This window comes from Protopterus annectens, chromosome 4.part0, assembly GCF_019279795.1.
Source record: "Protopterus annectens isolate FY-2018-M chromosome 4.part0, PAN1.0, whole genome shotgun sequence".
Lineage (NCBI taxonomy): Eukaryota > Metazoa > Chordata > Ceratodontiformes > Protopteridae > Protopterus > Protopterus annectens.
Genome location: NC_056733.1, coordinates 1006053483 through 1006072410, shown reverse-complemented (window position 1 = coordinate 1006072410; position 18928 = coordinate 1006053483).

The following is an 18928-nucleotide window of genomic DNA, read 5'->3' as shown; positions in this document are numbered from 1 at the left end:
AGGGCTATGGCATCAAAGACTAGGGTGGTTTACCCGTAATACTGTAAATGTACATGACATTCATTGCATTGGATGACATATTTCTTCATGCATTAGCTTGATATATACCCCCGGGGTGAGGTTGTACGTTGTATCCCAAACAGTGTGCCGACTACTGGTGTATACTGCTGTGTTATATGGAGTGTTGCAGGCACTGTCAGCCAGTTGTGGGATGAACACTGATATGTGGTATTGAATGTGTGTATCCTCTGATAGACCGATAGATGCTATATATGGCAGTTAAGTGATATCTGTACTTCATAATGTTAAGTGTGCCACATGACATGCTCACACATATTGTTTAATTGTCTTCCAGGGTTATGGCTCATCAACGTAATCCATCGTATTCAGCTGCGGAGGAGCAGGAAATTCTGAACAGCCTGGTGCAGCACTATAACCTGCTTTTTCCAGGGCCAGCCAGCACCAGCATGACCGTACTGCACTGTGGCAAGACCTTGTTCACCAGGTAAATGACATAGGCATGCATAACTGGACATATGAGCAGGTATGCCATCACTGCAGTGATTTAATTAGACATGTCCGGCGGCATGCATCTGATATCCATAGGCAACAGCTTGCCACAGGTGGTGGGGCGGCCATACATCCCCCCCTAACCAGAGTGGAGGAGCTGCTCCTAAGTGTGGTGGCTCCTGGCCTACAGCAGCAACAGCGTCACACATATGTCATCATGGAGGCCAGAGCCACCCAGCAGGATGACATGGAGCATGCAGGTAATACACCCTAGCTGTAGACTACCATTACCTGTATTGTTAGAATATGCATATGTGAGATGTGTACTGTGCGTTTAGCAGTTGTGCTGCCTAACGTGTGCAATACTGATATTTGGAATAGTATCCATACGCCTGTAACTGTTGACTGTTGTTACACTGTCATTTAGCACACTCACAGTAGCAATGTCACAATTGTGGCCACTGACAAACTGTGTCATATTCTTCTAGGTCCCTCTGGTGTGACAGCAGGGCAGACAATACATGCTGTGATTGTGTTAACACTTTAATATTGGTAATGAAATGTGCATGTCATAGGTGAGGTGTAGGCCATGTACACGTAACACACCTACGCATAATGCATGCTGTGCATGTTTGCTGTGAGACATCAGTCATCTCAGTAAAGTCAGTAGCTGCCTCAATCACATGCAATGCACAGTGCAGCAGACACAATTGTGGCAACACTGTACTGCACATTGGATATGCATAGTTGCTACAGCTGTACACAGAACATGTTTATCATACGCAGTACACAAAAACATGCTACATTTGGCATTACCCCACACCCACTGTAAGGTCACACTTCAATATCCCATATGTCATGCACACACACATGATGTACCTCAGGGGTAGAGGCCTATCATGGGGCTGTGCAACACTCTGCAACACATAACACAGTCATGTTAGGCAATGCTCCCTATTGGGCACCTCACACACCCATGTACAAGGTGGCTGTGTAATTGTGAATGTAGCCAGGGCACTGCAGTTCAGGTACAGCATGCTAGGCGGTGGTCTTGCACACATTAGTAGCTGTGAGTGACCACAATATGCATGTTGATGATGGCACAGGGTACTACACCCCATCCAGTTACAGTGACCACAGTACTACCCATAGCAGTCATTGCTTTGCACCTCAGTGTTGTGTGTGTGCAAACATATGCACCTATACACAATATGCATAGCATGTTGTCTGTGTGCTTTCATATGCCAGTATACACAATATGCACAAAAGTCACCATCCACACAAAGTGTCACATATATTTCCTGGAATGCTAGTGGGTGTATAGGTCACTTGACACATATTGGGTATGTGTGGTGTTTAATGTTGCAGTCATGTAGCATGCCATGCCATGTCTGGCACCCACATATCTGCAATATGTCCCACACTCAACATAACCACTGTACACTGGCCATGTCGAGCACTGGGATTCCTTCACATCAACATGCACTGCACATCCTGTGTGTGTACATAGCATGCATGTGCTACACCCATGCCCACTATTATCTGCTATGGACACAGCCACTGCACTCAGACATGGATATCTATGTGTCACACAGATAACACATGCAGCCATGGCATATATACTTGTGAGTGAAGGTGCACAGGGCATTGCAGAGCTAATAATACCTGCACAGCAATGTTGTGTCCATGTACACATTGTGTTCCAGGGTGTAGCCAATCACTGAACAACTACACAGTTGTATCAAAGCCACGTATACTGCCATTTAATAGGGGCGTCTACACTTGCACTGCATGGTCTTGTGCAACACATATTCTGCATGCTGACACATGTGTGGTGACTGTCTACCTTGTGATACTGGCACCCACCTTCATCTACTATAGAGTATGTGTTGGATTGCTGGTATGTGTGTGTATGTGCTGTAGTGAGGTGTGCATTAGTGTTCATTTGTGCATGTGTGCATGTGTTCATGTGTGCATGTGTGCATGTGTTCATGTGTTCATGTGTGCATGTGTGCATGTGCAGACTGTAACGTGTGTTTCCTGTCAACCTCTCACAGGTGCTGAGTTAGGGGTTGGTGAAAGTAGCAGGCAACCTGAAGCCACTGCCACGAATAGTGGTGATGATGACACATGTATATTGGCACAGGAAGATTTGACGGAGTCTGTCATTGGTCCGCCAGTCGACAGTACACAGTGTTCAACCCCATCTATGCACACATTCATACTGTCAATACATCCCTCACCACCAATGGCCATAGGCGAGGGACAGCATACAGTTGGCATTGACCAGGAGAGTGTGGTACCCATGGCACTTGCATCCCCTCACAGCAGCCATAGCCATAGATCTGGAACGGTACCACATAGGCGGAGGTCCAGGGGTTCTCAGGGGAGCACCACTGGTCATATTGCCCCTGGCAGGCATGCACTCACAGGTCTTACGATGACCAGTATGCTCCGGGCTGTAATGCAGGCTCAGGCACATATGGAACGGTACACCAGGCAGGGACTTAGGGTGCAGATGGCACATTACACTGCTATCAATGACAGCATCCGTGACCTTGCCGGTGCCATCCGGACTTACACCGCGGTCATAGACAGATGTTGGGGGGAGACATTAGATGCCCTCCACAACATGTCTTCCATGAGCCAGGACCATGCGGGACAGTTGCAATGTCGACACGGATGCATGCCAGCAACAGCAACAGCTGGCAGTGGTCGTGGATGGCCCACAGTTCACAGCTACTCCCGTAGTGGCAGTACCAGCCCCAGCAATGCTGGGGCTGGCCTGTCCATTGACCATCCCAGTAGACCACGTGGCTCTGGCCAGTCCCAGCAGGGACATGGGTCCAGTCATGATACCTCTGCCTCTGATGACAGTACCCAGTCAGGGTTGGTACCCGATACTGTCCGTAGCACCCCTGCCAGGCACAGGTACTGTGTCCATGGCCAGAGACAGTGATCTGTACAGCCTAGCCGGTACAGTCTGTTGCTGTCCCACAAACTACCGTATATGGCAGCCACATGGTGGAGCTGTGTGCATGCAGACACACACACATTAACCAAACAACTAGGGCTCACACATACACACACACATTACATCAACATTGGCTATGCTGTACAGACACACATGCACATATGCACACACACACACACACACACACACATACATGATACACACACACACACACACACACACACACACACACACACACACACACACACACACACACACACACACACACACACACACACACACACACACACACACACACACACACACACAGACATGTCGATTGGATGGGTCAATGTCAGGCTCTGGCAAACAACATAACGCCCTGTGCCAGTGTAGCAATAGCAAGTTGTCAACAAGGAAGTGTAACGACATCCTTGTAGGTATATCTGAGTGGATATTATGCATCAATACTCTGATTGTCAATGTAGCATTGTTTACATCACTGTTAGGTCTGAGTATGTATTGTCCACCCATGTGCCACTTGGCTGAAGTGTAATGTGTTGCCAGCATGTGTTAGTGAGTGGACAGTACGTGTGTGATGTGTGCAGTACAGATTAGCAAGTGTACATCTGTGAACATTGTGGGTGTGCACTGTCTGCATGTATGTGCATAGTGGACACATGGGACATGTGGCATACCCTGTCGTACACATTGTTAACATCGCATAGTATCTTTCAATGGCCAGTATGCATTCTACTACAGTTATGTACTAACATGGGTAGATGTGTGTATGACTTGGGTTGACACTATGCTGTGGGTGATACCGTTAATATCTGTCAATGATTTGCAGTCTAGTAGTATACACAACCTCAACAGCATGACTATAAGCAATCACTGGATGATGCCCTGACAAATGACACACAGTAGTAGGGAACCCAGTAACAATTGGATCCTTCCGGTGCTACACTATAACACTAACCAGTGGTAATGACCGCCACCCGTTCCTGTGACCACACCTGTTTGGCATGTAGCCCCCTTAGGTACATGCAGACACACTAGGGATATGTCCATCCAAATCTGGAAATGCATGGATTGGCCTATAATGCATTCCTTGGATGAGACGCATATCCTACACAAGGGTATCATACAGACAGATACCTGTTGTCTGATACATGCTGCATAGCAGTAAGCCGACTATGGCATAGTCATCCTCATGTACTGTACATACTATCCCATCAGTACCACACAGGTGGTAGCCCTCAACATGTATGTTGGGTACCAATGTGTACATACAGCCTCATGTTATGTCATGTGTCCCTTGCTATCCACATATCCATAGGTATTGTGGAGTCCGAAGGTGCATCACATAAGACATTAGAGGCCTGAATGCATATCCACAAGGGAGTCATACACCTATAAAGACTGTCCATTCTTGGCAGTCTTTGTTGTGTATGACCATGTCTGACATATACCCCAGGCATATATCCTCACTCACACTACTCTTAAGTAACTGTCATGGGTGTGTGTGCCACAGATGCCCTTGGCCACAGAACACGACAGTGGACGGCCTTGTCACATACATACATATGTGACCTATGATCTGAGAAGCAGCGGCACAACCTGTCAATGGAAACAAATGTATTAATGTAGTATGCAGACTTCACATGTATGTACTGATTGAGGGGACAAGTACACATATATATTTGCCACGCAGATACTGATGTGTGCAATGCACTTACTGTTGTAATCATATTATGTCATACCATAGTAAAAGTAAAACCCACACTGCCTTGACCCACACAATCAGTATTTGGAGGATTCAAACCCCCTACCTAGCTACATTATAAAACTTGAGAGCAATGCATTAACATGACGCACTATCTGCTTTACTGGGTGGTTTCCCTTCTATGGCTGTATTTGTAGGATGGTGACATCATCAGACTTTCCAAAGAGGAATGTACCTCTTTTAGTGAGTTTTCCCAGTCTCCAAAAAGGGAACACCTCTCAAAGGAAACTACATACATACACACATACCCTCACTGTTTGCATGATTTAAACCCCTATCTAGCTATGTTAAGAGATTAGAGAGCGATGCATTAACACTGCACGCTATTTGCTTTACTGGCTGGTGTTTGTTCTCCTGCTGTATTTGTAGGATGGTGACATCATCAGACTTTCCAAAGAGGAATGTACCTCTTTTAGTGAGTTTTCCCAGTCTCCAAAAAGGGAGCACTTCTCAAAGGAACCTGCACACATACACCCCCCCCCACACACACACACACACACACACTCACTGTTCGTAGGTTTCAAACTCCTACCTAGCTATGTTATGATAGTAGAAAGTGATTTATTTATTTTATTTTATTTAACATTTGTTGACCGGGAATGTCCGACTAGGTTCCACAGAGCCTGTTTTCAGCGGAGGCCCGGGGAGAAATGCTCCAGATGCATTAACACAGCACGCTATTTGCTTTATTGGCTGTTTTTTTTCTCCTGCTGTATTTGTAGGATGGTGACATCATCAGACTTTCCAAAGAGGAATGTACCTCTTTTAGTGAGTTTTCCCAGTCTCCAAAAAGGGAAGCACCTGTCAAAGAAAACTGCACACATATACCCCCCAAACATACCCTCACTGTTTGCAGGATTCAAACCCCTACTTAGCTATGTTATGATACTAGAAAGAGACGCATTAACATGACACGCCATTTGCTTAACTGGCTGTTTTTCTTCTCCCGTTGTATTTGTAGGATAGTGACATCATCAGAATACAAAGAGGAATGCACCTCTTTTAGTGAGTTTTCCCAGTCTCCAAAAAGAGAACTCTTCTCAAAGGAAACTGCACACATACACTCACTGTTTGCAAGTTTCAAACCCCCTACATAGCTATATTATGATAACAAAGAGCGATGCATTAACTTGGTGTGCTATTTGCTTTACTGGCTGGTTTTGCTTCTCCTGCTGTATTTGTAGGATGGTGACATCATCAGACTTTCCAAAGAGGAATGTACCTCTTTTAGTGAGTTTTCCCAGTATCCAAAAACGAACACCTCTCAAAGGAAACTGCACACATACACACCGCCCACACACTGTTTGCAGGATTCAAACCCCTACCTAACTTTGTTATGATACTAGAGAGTGATGCATTAACATGGTGCACTATTTGCTTTAGTGGCTGATTGTCCTTCTCCTGTTGTATTTGTAGGATGGTGACATCATCAGACTTTCCAAAGAGGAATGTACCTCTTTTAGTGAGTTTTCTAGTCTCCAAAAAGGAGCAAATCTTAGAAGAAACTACATACATGAACACACTCCCCGTTTGTGGGATTCAAACCTCTACCTAATTATGCTATGATATTAGAGAGAAATGCATTAACATGGCATGTTATTTGCTTTACTAGCTGTTTTTGCTTCTCCTACTGTATTTATAGGATTGTGACATCATCAGACTGGACATGGTGCCATTCCAGGAATGGTCCATGTGGGTCAGCAGGTGTCAACAGCTTGAACAAGACCTCAGAATCCTTACTTTGTGTGATCAATCTGTGGACACATTGACATTCCGTCATATGTCAACAAATATTTATGCACAGCTTGTTGGTTTTGTGGATACTACATGTGTCTGGGATGTTGATAAGGGGCTATTCAAAATCTATGTGACACATGTGTAGATGTGTTCATTGATGTATGTCCTGGGTGGCTGCCTTGCAAACAGTCTAGCATGTTTGGGAACCATGATCAGCACATGAACATGCCACAGTTGGTAGGGTTGTGTGTATGTCAGCTTCCAATAGCTCTGTTTATTATTGCAACCATGATGGACTCCATGACCTTGCAGATCAGACTTCATAGGCGTACTGGACTTGACTTCCCATGGTGTGTTGTGCACCAACACTTGTGGGAAGTGCCATATGTAGCTGTGACATATTCAATGGTTCCACATCCTGTGTAGGGGGTGAGGCTCAGCTTACTGTTCAGGTGCATGATCTGTTTATTCTGTAGTTTGTGCATGACACATATTGGGAATCAATGTATTCCACTTGCTGCCATGCTTTTGTCAGTGGGGGTAGCTGCTCATCCATTCTACATGTGATATCTCCTGGTATGATGATATGGACTATTGTCAGTGGGAGGTGGGTATGTACATATGGGCCTGTCTGTCATGATGTCAGAATTGTCACTCAGATACAGTTGGCCCTAACTTAGGACATATATGGGTGTACATTGCTATTTATGACATAGCTGAAGGAGGTGTCATGATTCAGTCTAGACTCCTTCTCGGCTACTCTTTACAAAACACCAACGAACATGAGCACTAATCCCTGTTATACTCTTTTACACGCTTAACACCCTACTGATCCTTTTGTGATCAGGCTACAGAGTATGTCATGATAATATCCTGGCATGTCCAGGGGTCAGTTTCATGTGTACTCTCCAGTCCAGCTGGTGGATATTGTGATATTGACACAATGTCACATCGGCCTCATGTACACAGACAACCCTCTCCTCCTCCCGACAAACTCAGATATATGTGTGAGATGCACCTATATAGACATACAGGGTGCTGAACTCTCTCAACCCATGACTGGAACAGTCTATCAGGTGGTGAAGGTAACCACACACACCATATATCAGTCTCACATATCCTCTTGCAACAGCACTCAATCCACATTATCACACATAGACATACTCAGATGCTGTAAATTTACTCTACTTAAGCAGCAGAGACCTCCAAAGCAGACACACACACACCTGCTACCCCACTACAATACCCACATATCACATAGTTCACAATGTCAGTGTGCCACACAGTCACTGCCCTTCAGGCTAAACAACACACCTAATAAACTTGTAATAGGTGACACTTATTGTCAGACACACTGACGTACCACTCACCAGCCCTAACAAGGGAATAGTCACTTTGGGCTGTCTGTTGGGTGCCAGGATCTGCCACATAACACAGGCAGTCAGGTCACTCCAAAGCAAGTACAGGACTGGCACCATCATTGTCCATGCTGGTGTGTATAACCTCAGACGTTACTCCCTGGACCACATGACATGATACATGGAGGAACACTCTGATCATGTAGCCCAGGCCAGTATGACCCTGACCTTGTCTAGCATCTTACACCCACCAATTATGATGTCACAGTATACGGACACACATATCACATTTAACAGTTGCCTACCAAATTTGTTTAATTCATAGGGGATACAGTGTCTGTCAGCCTATGGTGACATGCTCAACATGCCACGTAGCTTCACTATTGACAGCTTGCACCTGTCACCCTTGGACTTTGGAATGCTGGCTTAGGCTCTTGCTACCACCATAGTGCCTTTTTTAAGCAGGGCTCAGAAGACAAACCCACTGCCATAGACATTACAGGTTAAATGAAACTAAGAGTAATGCTGCTCAATGCCAGATGTGTTACCCTCATATTGCGGCCACTCAGGACTCTCCTCGGTATGGAGGATAGCGATATCTGTGCACTGACAGATGCCTGGTTCAGGCTCGCTTATGCACACCAGCACTACCAGGTTATGTTTCATACCATGCTTTCTGACAACAAGACTTGGAACAGACAACACAACTAGGGGCAGTATCCATATACATCACAGATACACACCCCTCCGGGTTAGTAGCACAGCACAAAGCATCACAGACCATACATATACAACTACCATTGTGCAAAACTGCCTTTCAGTTTGTTGCCTGCTACAGACCACCCTCCCAAACTCAGGAACCACACTCGGCTTTCATGGGAACTATGGAGAATATGAAGGTCTCCACAAACACCATTATATTGTGTGACTTCATATACACAAATATTGACTGTGGATACTACTCAAGCCCTGACACCCTCACCCAACAGTTGCTACAATTTGTAGACTCATATACTATGGCACAACCAGTCAGCACAGCCACAAGGGGAAATACATATTGGACTTCATCATCACCAACATGGGGACTCTATGTTCCACACCAGCGGTATACCCCTCATTGGTAAGGTCAGAACATACATGTATCTCACTGGACATACATATACCCTCCACACACCCATCCTGGGTAATCTTGGTGAACTTCTCATGAGCCAATGTCTCACTTCACCGCAGCAAGGTGGTATCCTTCAGAGACCCTGAGACAGTGGCAAATACGGCTCACACTGCTGCATCCTTTACATACACATTCTATGGACACCTAGTGGACTGCATGGATTGTGCTATCCCAAATAACAACAGGACTCACTACTCCAATGGCAGGGGACCTGTCTGGTAGACCCCAGCTATTAATAAGATGTACAACATTAGGAGGAAGCTACTACATGATAGAGCACAATCCCAGACTGGGAAGGCATCTGTGATCTGTACTAACAGACAGCTACGATCACTCATGAACTTTTCTAAGGGCCGCTTCTACCGGACAATTGCAACAGACATGTAGGACTATCACATGGCCTTCTTCAGTTATGTCAGGAACCTGGGTGGACACTCACTGATATGCTGTGAGTTACTGCATACTGACTAAACCTACCCTGAACCCACTGGCATTGCCAACATCCTGGCAAACAGGTTCAGTGCAGATGTCTCCCACCCATCCCCCTTAAGGAGGAACTATCTATCCCAACAGAGTATAACCTCTCTGACATCACACAGTAACAGGTGAGTGCTGCCCTCCCCAAAGCGTACATCACAGTATCAATGTGACCAGATGGTGTCCCAGCCTGCATCTTACACGAGCATCATGACAGATGTAACCCTCACATTACATCACTGTCCAATATCAGAGTTACCACAGGATATGTACCCAAGGAATGGCATACAGCAACAGTGGTCCCGCTCGACAAAGTTGGTGCCACAATGGACCACAGACAATATTGCCCTATAAGCCTAAGTAGCCTGTTCTGCAAAGCTATGGAGTGTATTGTCATGGGACTCATACACATAGACATCGGGAACCTACGGACACTGTGTCCTACACATTTCAGCATTTTTGTGGGCAGATCTTGCTCTTGAACCTGTTTGTATTCTTTAAATGGCTAACAGGTCCATCAACATAGGGACGGCTGTCCACACAGCCTACCTGAACCTTGCAAAACCCTTCAACACAATAACCCACTGGGCCATTATGCATAGGCTCACCAGCGTCGATATGGACACATATCTCACATGATGGATTGATACCTAGATCAGGGATAGCACCCACATGGTCAGAATTGCAGGTGCCATGTCTGACTACACACCAGTTACACGTGGCATCCCACATGGCTCAGTCCTGGGACCTCTCTTGTTCAGTATGTATTTGTCTGATGTACAGGCTACCACAGGGGGAATATAGCTGAACATGTTTGCACTTGACTCCAAACTGGGTGCCATAATCAACTCTCCAGCTGCCACATGCATACTCAAACAGGGTCTCACAGAGATGGATGACTGGTGCCTGAGCCATGGCCTACAGCTAAATTACATTAGTTGCATAGTCATCCCCTTTGGGAATAACAACATGCCCACACATTACCAAATAGGCAGTACTCCATTACATACAGTAGGAGTTGTTAGGGGTTTGGCGACATGACATGTTCGTACTGTTGCCTTTGACATTCACGTTGCCAAAGTGGTTGGACACACCTTCTATGTGGGCTACCTTATCCCATATGGCTTCTCATCTAGATCGAGTGAGGTCATTGTGCCCCTATACTCATCACATCCATGCTTGGTTACAATGCCACATTTGGGGTGTACCTTACCTGACACCTGCAGTAACTGTACTGGCCACGGAGGTTCCTCACCAAGCAGATCTAGGGACTTACACAGATACCCTGCACAGTTCAGATCCAGTAACTCCAGCTCTACTCAGTCGCTTACCACCTACTCAGATATGATGTGTGCCTGTTGTTTACAGATATACCCAACCCAGAATTACTGGACATGCTCCACCTCAGGATATCCGACTCCCTTGGAGCTACACACTCCAGGGATGTATACCTCAGCACAGATGTTAATAGGACATTGTGGAGGGACAGATTCTTATCCCAGAGGCTCCACTCACTCCATAATGTAATCCCAGTTTCACATAGGCAGAGCCACCCACTGACCACCTACTGGAGACATCTTGATGACTGTATGGGTGATCATATGTTTAACCCTGGGATATCTTCTGTGTCCCTGCTAGACAGAGGCACACTAGCCTAAATGTACATGGGCTATCTTGTGTGACCTACTATTCACACACACAGTGTAGTAATCTGACAGGGTTGCGAATGCCAAACACACTCTGGCTAGGCTTGTACATGCCCTATGGCAGATAGCCTAGCATCGACTTATGAACCTATGCTAATGTTCGAGATGCACAATGTTTATTGCTGATACTGTTTGCAGGTCTTTATCATCTTTGCTTTACCAGTTTATATGAACAACTTTGGTATCTGCAGAACATATTTGATTATGACAGGGTTCCACTATATTATAGATGTGTCTGTTGTCATATAACTGTGTGCACAGGGTGGATTGCTGTATAGTGACAGGTTCCTGGGTTAACACATGCATCTGCCAGATATGCGTGGCCCACTGCTGTACTCAGACATGGCCTAAGTGTGTGAGCATGCCCAGTTCTGCCATTCTGTGTTTTGTTGCCTGACATTTGTCTCATTTATTCAAGTGTGTGAGCATGCCCAGTGTGACCTTTCAGTATGTTGCTATCTGAGGTCCACTACATTTGTTGATGTGTGCGAACATGACTGATATTAACATTTATACTGTGTGTGTTGGAAGTCAGGTTCTGTTCTCACTGCAGGACTCACCTTTGTGTCATAACTTGACAAGGATTATGCTGTGCCTGCAGGGTTTCCATGAAATACTTTGCATAGACTTATCAACATTCCTTCATACAGGCTGACCACTGCAATGCTGTCATGGTTTAGTGGTTCAGTACTTTGGCTATAGTGCACAGTATCCTGTGTTCGATGCCTATCACTGCTTTATATTTTCATACTGAGCAGACCAGACTGATTAAGGGCCAGTTAAGCAAATATGAGCATGTTGGCTTTTGTTCAGCTATGCCCTACTTAGACCAGGCTTGTCCAGCATTGCTCAATATTCACCAACATTGCTGGGCGTTGCCCAATATTACTGAACATTGACCACAGTTATGCTAATTGGTGTGTGCGATTTTGTTTGCATATACTACATGGTGGTAAATGCTGTTTAGCATTGCTTTACATTGCTTAACACATGGCAATCATGCCTTAGGTGGTGCTGCAGGGCTGCCTATGTCGGATGCACATACTACACTCCTTGTACATGTTTGAAAGCAGGTAGTGTCAACTTAGGCATCCCTTTTACTATATGTGCGAGTCGGAGAAAGGTATAATTTCCAGAGTTCCTACTGAGCCAGTGTATGTGCTATGCATTGCCTCTTTCCCAAGGCCAAAGCATACTGGGCATGCCTCCTTCTGCCTACTGGGGCAGGCTCAGGTTGTTCCTCCTCCGAGTCACACTCTGCCTGTGATGGCCTTCGCAATGGTGGGAGGCTGTTTGGCCCAGGCCTATGCTGGTCCTGCTGCAGCTGTTTTCGCAGGATCATATTATGTAGCATAGCACATACCATGACAATTTGTGTACATGTAGTTGGTGAGTACTGAAAGGCTCCACCAGATGTGTCCAGGCACCGGAACCATGACTTGAGCAACCCAAACACATTCTCTATTACATTACGTGTCTGTGCGTGTGCCTCATTATGGCTTTCCTGTTCAGGTGTGTGTGCGTTTCTGATGGGTGAGATCAGCCACAGCTCCAGTGCATAGCCAGCATCCCCCACTAGGTGACCATGTGGGATGTCCCCATTGGCAAATGTCTGGTACAGCTGCATCAGATGCCAGATATGGGAATCATGGTAGCTTCCAGGGCAGCCTGCACACACATTCAGTATTATGCCCTGGGCATCACACACGACCTAGCAGTTGATAGAGGGGAAGCTCTTGTGGTTGAAGTAGACCCTATCCCGCTCGCCGGCTGGTGCTTTGATGCATATGTGCATGCAGTCTATTGCACCCACTACCTCAGGGTATTCCGCTATTTGCTGGAAGAGACGCATATTGCTGGCCAATACCTCATGGGAATTGGGGAAATATACATGATCACCAACATGTGCTGACATGGCATCCAGAAACTGGTGAAGTGCCCTGGATGCTGATGCCTGTGATATCCCCATCATATCACCAGTTGGTCTCTGGAAGGTAACTGTTGCTAATATTCTTAGGCCAACACATACCTTGGTTTCCACTGGGATGGGTTCCCCTCTGTTGGTTCTGTGTGTGAGGCGTGGCCTGCACAGCTCAACAATTTGCTGCAGGAGGTCTCTGTCCACTCTATAGTGCTCCACTATCTCCAGCTCATGTAGCCCCTGGTAGGTTACCCTGGGCCTGTACACTCTTCTCCGTCTCCTCACTGTGGGTTGTCCAGCATCATTTCCATTGTCATCACCCTCAGCATGTTGCATATGTCGCCTTATAGCAGCAATGGCAGCCCCTAACATTTCTTTGTCTCAGTAAAGCTTTTTCAGTTTTCACTTCTATTAGCTTACTGCAGTGTCTGTTGTGAGAAACATAATGGACTGTTGTTTGCAGAGTTTTAAGTGCTAGGCTGGGCTGGGATAGTGTACTGCCTGTGTAATTGCCTGATTCTGATTGCTTTCACCTGCTAGCTCTGCTAGTACTCCCTCGTAGCTTCCTACTATTTGTTGTGCTTCCTTTTTTCCTTTCTGTTTCCTCAGGGGGGAGCGCCGCGCACAGAAGAACAAACACGCGCACAGCAGCTAACACATACTCACACATGCTTACACCAACTAAAACTTGCTTATTCAGGTTAAAACACGTGCACACCAGCGCAAACGTGCTTACAACTCTTTAAACAGCCTTATACATGCTTACTCCGGCTTAAATGTGCGCACTCACGCTTACACACACGCACTCTGTTTTACTCGGGTTTACACGTGCGCACACACGTGCATACCTGCTCAGCAAGAAACTTTGGTGTTATCCATGGCATAAACCTTCCATTTCTTGCCTTTCCCTAGCCTACCTGTTGACACACCTCTTTCCATGATGTGTAAGTGACAGCTGACACATGCCACTCTGCTCCAATGAGCTTCCCTTCTTTCATACATACCCCCCTTGTGATGTCACCTATCTTCTACTCTATTACTCCCCATATCCTACTCCTACACTCCACTGAATGTGCTCATTTGCTATGTAAACTTGCGATTCACTATCCTAATGCTCATTTACATAGGATTGCCTACTAATGCTTGGTTACATGTCTTAGACTGAGCTTCCCCCCTTGGCAACCTCTACTTGGTGGCCATGTTGTCTTCAGCCTGCCATTCCCTTGCATTGTACATTAACAATTTCAATAAAATCCACATTTGTGGGTTTTAATTTTTAGTATTCTGGGTTTTACAGTGCAGCCTGTTTGCGCGGCACTGCGCTATGCTTAAACATTGGAAATCGGCGAAAAAAATGTATATTTTTATTTTCATATTGCATCAGGAAACATTTCACAAGGCCGTATATTTGGCCATTGGCATGCTTCCTGCACTGGATGCAACCTTTATTTGGAGCTGTCACAGCTCCGTTTTGCTATTTGCAGAACGGTACTCAGTTGTCAACTGAGTACATTTCTGCAAATAACACTGCTCTTACTCAGACATGTTCGGGTTTCCTGAATCGCAAATCCACCTCATTTGCATGCCTTTGGCTTGCAGTTGAGGTAATTTGCATATCCCAGCCCTGTCCGTGTAAGAGCCGTTTTAGGAGCTCTCTTACACGCCCCTACAGGCTGTTCCTGGATCGCTCGTCAGACATGATGGCTGCATGGAGTCTTACTCTACTCTTAGACTCCGTGCAAGCCATCGTGAATCTGGCCCAGTGTCTCTCCATTAAGAGAGCTAAAGCTTAAGTTACCCCTTCTTTCATATCTAACTGCTTAGTGCACACTGCAGTGCATAGGATATTAACCATCTTTTTCCATCTTATCTTTAAATCTGCAACATCTATTGCAAGACCACAAATTATTGGAGAACCCACATTCTGTCTTTCAGTAGTCATTTTGGGATCAGACCTCTCAACTTGGAAACATCAAAAATCTGGACAAAGGCCCATGAAATGTAGGTACAACTGGCCAAAAATGAGGACACTGATTAATATAAGATTTGCAAACATAGTTGTGGATCCTCACCCACCTTAATGGAATTGTGAGATACCAGCATTCAAACACAGATTGAAGAACAGACAGAATATTAAACAAAGAATCTAACCAGGGGTGGGGGGTCTTATACCCCTGCAAAAAGAAGTTTAAGGAGAATAGTGATTTTCGAAAAATCGTTCTTCTCCTGTGTTCTTGGTCTTTTTTTTCAGCTTGTCAGCACTCAGCATTTTGAGTGTTGACATTTCAATAGGAAGCCATTAGGTATTTGTTCCTAAGTGAATCAAGATACAGCACACTCATTTCTAAGTGCTTTTTCTGCTCTTTTTACATTTCCTACACACACACAAACAGGGAACAAGCATCCCTTCAACCGTTTTCTTTTGAAAATGTTATTGGTATTCAATCAAGGATTATTTTCTCAGCAGAATAAACATTAAAAATCTTCACAGTTTCTCACAACTACAGTTTAAAATGAATAATGCATCTCTTCAGTGTATCTTCTGTCATTTCTAGGTTAACAGAGGTGCTATGATATGGAAATAAAATATAGAATGATAAAGCTTTTTTAACTGCTCTGTATGTAATAATTGCAAATATTAATTATTATACAGACTGGAACCAGGTTTCATACAAGATCCCTTAATGTCTTTACATATCTTTTAAAAATATAATGAACATGTGGTCTTCATTTGCAAATGCATTTGAAAAGACACAGGACTTTCTTTTGAACTTTATTTTGGTACATTTTTAATAACTGTGTTATTCTTTTGGATGCAGAACATTTAGCCATATTTCACATCACTGGATAATGCTACAATGGTAACATTCCATTTTAAGCATTTTTAAATTCATTAAACGAAGGAGGAGTATCTAAAATCCAATTTCTGGTTATTATTTTTCTAGCCACTGCTACAATAGACCATAACAAGGGAAGCTTAACCTTTTTAACACTTTGAGGAACAGGAGTGTTGAATAATATAAGAGATTTAGAAATAATGAAATTATCTGTAAAAAGAGCCTGCAAAAAATCATTGATTGACTTCCAATATTCTTTCAATTTTATTACTAGTTTGATTTCTGAAGTGCACTTAGCTGGACACATTTCCAAAGGCAAATGGGAAAAGTAAAGTAAAATAGGAGGTGATGGACTTGTATTCAAATACTGGAAACGGTTCTTCAGACCATGTAACAAGTTTGTGAGTAGGTGTAAAAGCATGCTGGGTCAGGTATAATTCTAATATAACTTATTGAAATCGCCCTCCCTTCTTTCCCTTTGTTCTTATTGTCAGGATAGTCAGCCATTTCCATCAGAACAACCCATGGCAGACAATTTCCTACAAATAGTCCATGGCAGGCTGATCTTCGAAGATTCTCGTTGTTGCTCATTGAAGCAACATCCTCATTGGTTGGCTGCTGCATGTCAAGGGTGGGCTATGGCTGTAAGCAAATGACAACTGAAACTTTTTTTTTATTTTTTTAAATCTCCCGAGTCTCCGTGTCCAATAGACAGTCAAGCGCTGCCTCACAAAGCTGATGTCATCATGCAACCCCCCACACATTGATGATGTTGTGGGAAATGCTGAGGATGCATGATGACATCAGACATAACATAAAATTGAAAATAAAAATAAAAAAAAATTGGGGAATTGAAGGGGCCATTCAGGAATTTGGGGTACCCCATTATTTTGCCTTCAAAACTGGTAAATTCCAAGGAATTTGGTACGGTTGGTAGGAATGCTTGAGATTAGTGCATCTGTTTTCTCCTGCTGAGGGAAAGAGCTCAAGGACATTATTTCCTGAAGAATGCTGATCAACAGAAAGCCTAATAACTGCTTCATAGGTGACAGCTTGGAATTTGTGCTTATATTCTGATCCTGCTGAGAGAAGGAGGAGAGCATTGATTCCTGACTGTTTCTGATTGGACAGTGAGTGTCTGTGCTTGATGTTCCTGATTGGTCTGGTTACTGTTCAAGGCATCTACCAGAAAAAGGCTGCAACAAGCCTATAGACCCTTGCATCATCTGGGACAAGACTTTGTATCACCAAAGAGGCTGTGGCCTGCTTCTCATCTTGGGACTGGTGCTGATGTTTTACTTCTGGTGAGAGAAGAAGCAAAGGAGCATTGTATTCCAGGGCAGACCAGCACTAGTAGTAGCCAGGCAGTAGCCATTCACGCGACTCACCCATTTTCATCATTCTTGACAAGCTAGTTCTTTGTTTCCAGTAAGGGCAGCTCAATTTGTTTCAAACTTCAGAATATCTGTCTAAATACTTCATCCTGAAATTTTCAGGGTCTACTTATTAGCTTTCCTTCAAGTATTGGCAGTACCCTGTATAGACACAGACACATTGAGTGACATTTTTCCTGTAAAAGCACAACTGAAATTTCACCAATATCTAGATGCACACAGCACAACTATTTTGCAGTGACAAGCACTGTTCCCAGAGTTGCAAAATGGATACTCCTGACATTGCTTTATATTCCCAGTCCAGCTATCTAATCAATAAAAAGGGTCTGCTGCCATGGATACGAACTTTCCCACTGTCTCAGTTACCGGCTTGTTAGATTTGGGCATCCTGAAGCAATGTGGAAACTGCCTTATGTTTACTGACAGCCAGTTCATTCTCAAACAAACTGATATGGTACGAGAGAGATATATTTACACAATGTCAGTGGAGGCAAAGCTCTCACATAAAAGTACTCCTAATGTCAATAAGGTTGCCAGCAGTACACATACTGCACCCATCACACGTAGTTTAAAGCAGACACATAAATCTACATATGCTGAGATACTTAAATGTAATCTTCCTAAACCCTAAAGACCTCCTAGATGAAGTAAAGATAACAAACACCCTCAGCAAGCCACCACATAATCCAACATTCTGGTCATTGGAGACTCCATTGTGAGACACACTGATGTCCCTCTCACCAGGCTGAGTAAGGAGAAAATCATGGTCAGTTGTTTATCAGTGGCTAGGATCTACCACATTATGCATGTACTCAGGTCATTGGACTGCAAGTACCAGTATGACTCATTCATAATCCATGTGGATGTAAATGACCTAAGACATACCTCCCTAGACTGTATGAAGAGAGTCATCATGGAGCTCTCAGAATAAATGTCACAGGCTGGTATGAGCCTAGCATTGAGCAGCATTTTACCTTCTCCATGGATGATACCACAATACAAACAAAAGATGAATGACTAATAATTGGCTTAGTTTCTGATGTCATTCTAAGGATGTGCAATATTTGTCAGCATAGAA